Source organism: Musca autumnalis, unplaced genomic scaffold (assembly GCF_047663935.1).
Source record: "Musca autumnalis isolate F117 unplaced genomic scaffold, ASM4766393v1 scaffold_3, whole genome shotgun sequence".
Taxonomy (NCBI): domain Eukaryota; kingdom Metazoa; phylum Arthropoda; class Insecta; order Diptera; family Muscidae; genus Musca; species Musca autumnalis.
Genome location: NW_027411866.1, coordinates 191,830,397 through 191,836,849, shown reverse-complemented (window position 1 = coordinate 191,836,849; position 6,453 = coordinate 191,830,397). Strand labels below are relative to the sequence as shown.

The 6,453-nt window shown below is 35.4% G+C and overlaps 1 long non-coding RNA gene across 1 annotated transcript; it reads left to right on the top strand.

Moving 5' to 3' along the window:
* Window positions 1–5,339: 5,339 nt before the first annotated feature.
* On the top strand, window positions 5,340–5,872 carry LOC141396849 (uncharacterized). Its single transcript, XR_012411256.1, has 3 exons — window positions 5,340–5,412; window positions 5,466–5,687; window positions 5,758–5,872. It is a non-coding gene; the product is annotated as an uncharacterized lncRNA (long non-coding RNA).
* Window positions 5,873–6,453: the final 581 nt, after the last annotated feature.

Genomic DNA, 6,453 nt, shown 5'->3' with positions numbered 1-6,453 from the left:
GTGGAATGATGTGGAAACATAAAAATTGAAAATGTAACGAATTTTCATTCATGTTTTCCAAAATATTCAACCAAATGTGAAAAATTATTAGTTTTTTAAATTCCAATAATTTATAAACATTTCCTTGTTTTGTTTACAAATACAACTGGCAGTAACGTTACAAACAAAAACAAATTCCTTTGTGGTTGTTGTCCGAGTTGTATTTGTTGTAGTATTAACTTTACCTTATATTTGTTCTACCATGAACATTCTGTCTAATTTTATTATAAAAGAAATTTTAAAATTTTCAAAATGGTAGACTCTTTCTGGTTATATTATGGTTAAGTAGATTTTAAAAATGATTTGATTGATTCCTAAAATAGCAAACATCATTCAGTTGATTTTAAACTAGTTGCACGAATAAGGAGCTGCGAAAAATCGAAATCTCCTCAGGAATTTATTAACACATTTCCAAATAACGAACACTGACAAAACGGAATGTTTAACAGCGTGTTGAGTGATTTATTTCTTATTGTGAATTAAAAATTGAGTCATAGATAAAACCTAAAGATGTTAAGTTGTTAAGTTAAATGTTAATAAGTATTTAAAATTGTTTCCTCATTGAAAATAAAATTGAGTCATAGAGCAAACCTGAATATGCTGGAAGCGATGGAGCAAAAGTCAAAACCCGTATATTAAAAAAACGCGGGCGCGAATTCTTGTAAAATATACCGTTTTTGACTTTTGCTCCATCGCTTCCAGCATATTCAGGTTTGAATTTTGATTTTGATTTTCTATGACTCAATGTTTTATTTATGGCGTTGTAGATGTATCGCAAGCAAGAAAAATCTTTTATACGAAATATGTTTTTAAAAAATAAAATTGCAGGTTTGCAAAATTGTTGTTTCGAGGAAACTCAAGTAAGTAACGATCACAGTTCTGTAATGTTGGGTCCATTTGTCCACAAATTGTTGGAAAATCCGTATACATTTAAATATGATTTCAGTAAGCTTATTTTTTATTTATTACATACATATATAAATCAACTTTATTTCTAAATAAATCTGAATTTTACTTATGAAGTGGGAAAATCATTAATTTCGGAAAACGGACATAAAGCCCAATGGGCCTTATGGGCCAAAGTCCGGGGTCAGGGAGGACATAACGGCCAAAATTGATTTTGGGCGTTATGTCCGTTGGGCGTTAAGTCAGGTCGCCGGATTTTGATGTAGCCTATAAAGGGCCCAAAATACCCAAAATCGGCCAAATATGCATATTGGAGCATATAAAAATCCGATCCGATTTTCAAAATTTGTTGTAGAAATCGTTTTTGGCACGGTTTAACTTTAACCGATCTCCATAAAATTTCATATATAAGGTATTAAGATCAAATGAAAAGTATTTGGGAATAGGAGTGCCAAAAAAACATTTTTTTGTTGTTTGCTTTTTTTTTTTGGTCACTCTAATGTCCATATACTGCACATTTGTGACAAAGTTTGGAATTTGGTGTGGAAGGTACCCGAAGGAGTAAACCAATATACGAAATTTCTGGTTACCTGCATCATTCATATCTGCATTTTGGCGTTTCCTGACCAAAAATAAATGTTTAGGCAACTATTCTCTATAATGTTTTTTCTCCCGAACTTTAAATTACTTCAACTTTAATATTTTTTCAACATTGCTTTTTGCTGCACATAGTATGCACGTAAGTTATATTGAAAATATCTGCTTTGTTGGGCATGTAAGCGAATTTAAGCTTCCAAATAGATACTCAATTCGTAAATTTTCGTGCTCATCAGCCATTTGAGATGAAGCAGACAACGTTTCTTAGAACTTTTAGGACCATTATCTCAGGAATAATGAATTTGACCTTAAACAAATTGTGCCGCTGTATAAAGGACGCGAGGACAGACGAACGGACATGGCTAAATCGGCTTCACAAAACCACTATTTCCATGAGGCAAATTGTTGTTGCATGAAGATTTGACTAAAGGCTAAGAACAATTAAGTGCCAAAAGGCCAAAAAACTCGGACCTAGTGAGGACATTAAAAATACAATTTTGAGATAGATATGACTTTATCTACATCGGTACGGCTATAATCAAGCATCAGTTTTGAAGTAAAATGAAAAATAACAAGTAAAAAAGTATTAGTCGGCTTTGCCGACAGAGATATACCCTCAGTCTATGTGAATTGAAGGTTTCATCTACGGACAGATCGAATGTATTTAGGATATTTTCAGAATTTTGTGGCCCTTTTTGGACATTTGAACTTGCCGAGGTACTTAAAGGAATGGAGGGGGAGGTACTTAAAGGAATGGACCGAAGTGGGAAGTGGAAGTGGGTCTTATTTTATGAGTCATATCATTTCCATAGATATCGCACCCACTAGTACTTGATACTTTTGTATCAATATGCCAAGAAGCATGGACTTGTCCACGGAAAACATAATATCGCTGTAAGTAGGACAACAACGGGCTGCTTCGGTTTGTATTTCCAAAGGATCTTCGAACAGACCCTAAATATCACTTTGACACAAATATTGCACTTTTGAGGGGAAGGTACCCCAAGGAGAGGACCGAAGAAGTTAAACTTAATGTGGACAAATATTAGAAGATCCAAAGTTTTGACCAAATTGGTTGCTCCGTTCAAGAGATATCGTGCATACCATCTTAGTAATATTTTTTTAATAAACTAAGTTTGGACTAAATAGTATGAATATGAAAATTTGGACCGAATCGGTTGATCCGTTCGAGAGTTACCGTGCGCTCCAGCCACTACATATGGGGTCATAGGGGGTTTTTACACCTTGTGGGCTGTTTTCTTAAAAAATATGGACTTGCCATGAAAAAACTTTTACCGTCGTAATTGAGGCAGCGAATGAAAGTTGTTTCTACAAAAATCAAAGTGATTCGGGAGCAGGTCTTAAAGTGAACTTATCCGAAGTTTTGTGTGATAGGTACCAGAAAGAGTGGACAAATATAGTCTATATTCAAAACTGATTCATATCTGGTAGATATATTAGTATGTGTAAATTATGGACCAAATCGATCGCTCCCTTCAAGAGGAAGGAGTGGACAGATATGACTTATCTTCGAAATTAAACTATGTTTAGAAAAAATATTACGAACGCCATATTTTGGACGAATCGGCAGATCAATTCGAAAGTTATCTTGCGATCCAACCACTGCACACGGTGTCATGGGGTTTTTTCGCCTAGAATAATTTCAATGTCATGGGCAGGACAACGGTCATATGTATGATGTTTTAACCCCCGACCAACAACTAAACCGCAACCAAACTCATGCTTTGTGCCATTGTAGCTATAATACAGTGCGTCACCCTTAGGTGTTATTGTGACGCCTTTCCCATTCCATCGTATTTCCTGTATGACAGTTATATCGGCCTTGTACTTGTTAAGTTCAACATTCCAGGTGCAGATTTGCAGATCATGGTGCTTAAAACGTTTGCGGGGGTCGTCAGCTTTAGAGGAGTTTGTTTTTCTTTCGTATTTTCATAATAGGCAGCTTTTTCTAGGGGAGGGTTACTAAACCGACGCCCAAATCCAAGTTTTTAACGTTTTTATGGGTACCCAGCAAAATAAGTCCTCCCAAAATCATGGGGTTTTGTAAGGGATTTTTGGCAGCCGTAACTACTCGCAAACCCCCTTTCTTCCCCATTATTTTTACAAGGGCATGTCGCACTCAGTTTGTAGTTATTTTATGACCACTAGAATAACTAGTTATTCTGTGGTCACTAGAAGTTGAAAAGTAAGTTGAAAAAATTCTATTTTTAGAACAGTTGATGTAGAGTTTTTTTTTTTAATTTCATCACACTTATTTTATTTTACTTTATTTCATTTCGCACGCTGTGCGAGTTGAACACACGAACCCTCTGATTTCTAGCCAAAGACGCTACATACTATGCCACGCACACGAACATTAAGGGTTGCTTAAGAAACTTAAATGTGCAAGGCACGCGTGCCGACAGTGAGCGTTGAACACACAACCATAGGATTTATAGTCGGACACACACTCACTGTGCCACCGTCTCAATTACTTAGTGAGGAGCAAAGTAAGTAGGTTTGCCTTGTAATTTTTTTAAGAAGTATCCCATTACTTTTCAGATTACTTGTAATGGGAAAAGAAGCTTGTTTACATTACTTTGTAATGGGTTACGTAATGACTAACGGATCCGAAGTTTTGCTGGGTAAACGTGCGGCACATGTTAGCTCACTAGCTTTAACAGGTGTTAAACGCAGTTCCCCAGGTGACACCACGGGAAGGTCAGTGTCCACTTGAGACGAGAGAGGGACCAAGATAAATCCTGGGCTTTGCCATGTTCAAGCCGGTTAGGACCGTTCCGTGGTATCTTTCATCCCCTAAACAAAGGAAAATAACAAGTTAAAGATGATATGACAAAAATTGGAATAAAAAATTGGAGAAGAACAGTAGATGTTCGACGTGTTGGAAATCTATTACTCGCTTATGGGTTTTACACTTCTGGCCCCCATATTATCAGGTGGTAGATAATATGAGGGTCAGAAGTGTACAAAAGTTATTATACCCTACACCACTATGTGGGGAGGGTATTATAAGTTGGTTTTGGCTAAGAAAATAATGGTCGTAGACCCATACTTATATATACCAAAATGAATGTCTAGACGAGCTGAGTCGATCTGGCTATGTAAGTTCCGTCCGTCCGTCTGTCCATCTAAACCTTGTAATCACGCTACAGATCGCAATCAAACGGATCGTCACCAAATTTTGGGTGTTAATGAGGGTCCCGGAGTGGAAGAAGCGTATTGATTTTGGTGATGGTCGGATAATATTTAGGGGTCGGAATGGGCAAAAAAAACTTATTAGGAGAAAAAGTCAACGTTTTATTTCAAAGCACATACCTCCGCATCTATAAGGGGTATATCAAAAGCAATACCTGCTAATGAAAGTAGAAAATATCACCTTTAGGTGGTCAAACAACGAAGATATAGCAATAGTCGGTAATACATCCCTACTTTTCATTTTTGCGATTTTAATTATAATGACGAATATCACAGCTTCGGATGGGGAACTTCCAAAAGCAAAACCTGACTATGAAAGTAGAATATCCCACCTTTACAATAATGCAAAGCAGGTTGGCGTAGGTGGGCAAATAACCCTGTAGGAAGTGTGCGGTCATGTGTTGACATGTCGCCACTTTGTCTACTAATATGGTGACAAAGTCAACACTTTGTCACCAGGTTGTCAACTATTGATACCTTTACCTTAATAAGAAGAAGCATTGTGTATATTGACAGATGATAGCAACGAAGCATCCTTTTTTTTAATTTTCTTAATTGTTTGGCGTAAAATAATTTTGCGGTTGGTGAAAAAAGTGTTTTTGTAAAAATCAATAAAATATCGTGAAAACTTTAGGCATATAATTTCAATAACAAGTATGAGCAAAAGAAAATATAAAATACATGTGAAAAATAAACATATTCTATAGCAAAGTACGAATTCTGAGGCGACTAACAACATTTGTGGTGAAATTTGGACAATTAGACATTATGTGGAACCTTTAGAGAAGATTGTGGAGCCTGATGTATATATTGTCCCGTCTCGCTGGAAATGCTGAATGCAACTAAACATAATAATGAATTACAATGTTGAAGAATTATTTGGCAAAAATCGATTGTGAGATTTTTCCAATGTTATACAGCTGCAATAGGTAAGCAAAATTTAAGGACATATTTTTTATTTATGTTTATTTATACATGTTTATTCTTTTCAATTCCTAGATGTTATATCAACATTCAGCGAATCGCTTGATAAAACGTTAAGTGCAACAGAAGAAGAACTATTTTAAGCAGACAAGTCATTGGTGCGACTTGGCCAAGAAAATAAAACGAGAACGTTTTTTTATTATTTATAAGTTAAAATATTTAAGCAGCCTTGAAAGCATTGTCTTTATTTACTAACCAGCCTGTTTCTGTATGTCGAAAGAAGAATGTGTGCGAATGAAACACGCCCAAACTCTTGTGTGTTTTTCAAATTTGTTTTTCGTTTTGAAGCAAAAGCAAAGGTAAAATTATTTCGAAAACTAAAGTTTGGGCGTGTTTCATTCGCACACATTCTTCTTTCGACATACAGAAACAGGCTGTAATTTTTACTTATGTGGAATCTTTGGCTTAGCCATTAAAAAGATAAAAATACTGTAATACGCAATTTGTACATTTTTAGCATTTTCAATATTATTTGTTTTATTCTTTAATGAAATATAGTATTTAAACAAATGTGTAGCTTCATCTTCTTATTAAATGTACTATATAGCTGTTTTATCTATGAAAAAGTTCCAAATAAGCTAAAAAATTTAGTATTGAAAATCTGGTACTATTGACTCACTACCTCCAATGTCTATACTGACTCACTACCTCCATTGTCTATACTGACTTACTACCTCCAATGTCTATACTGACTCACTAACTCCAATGTCA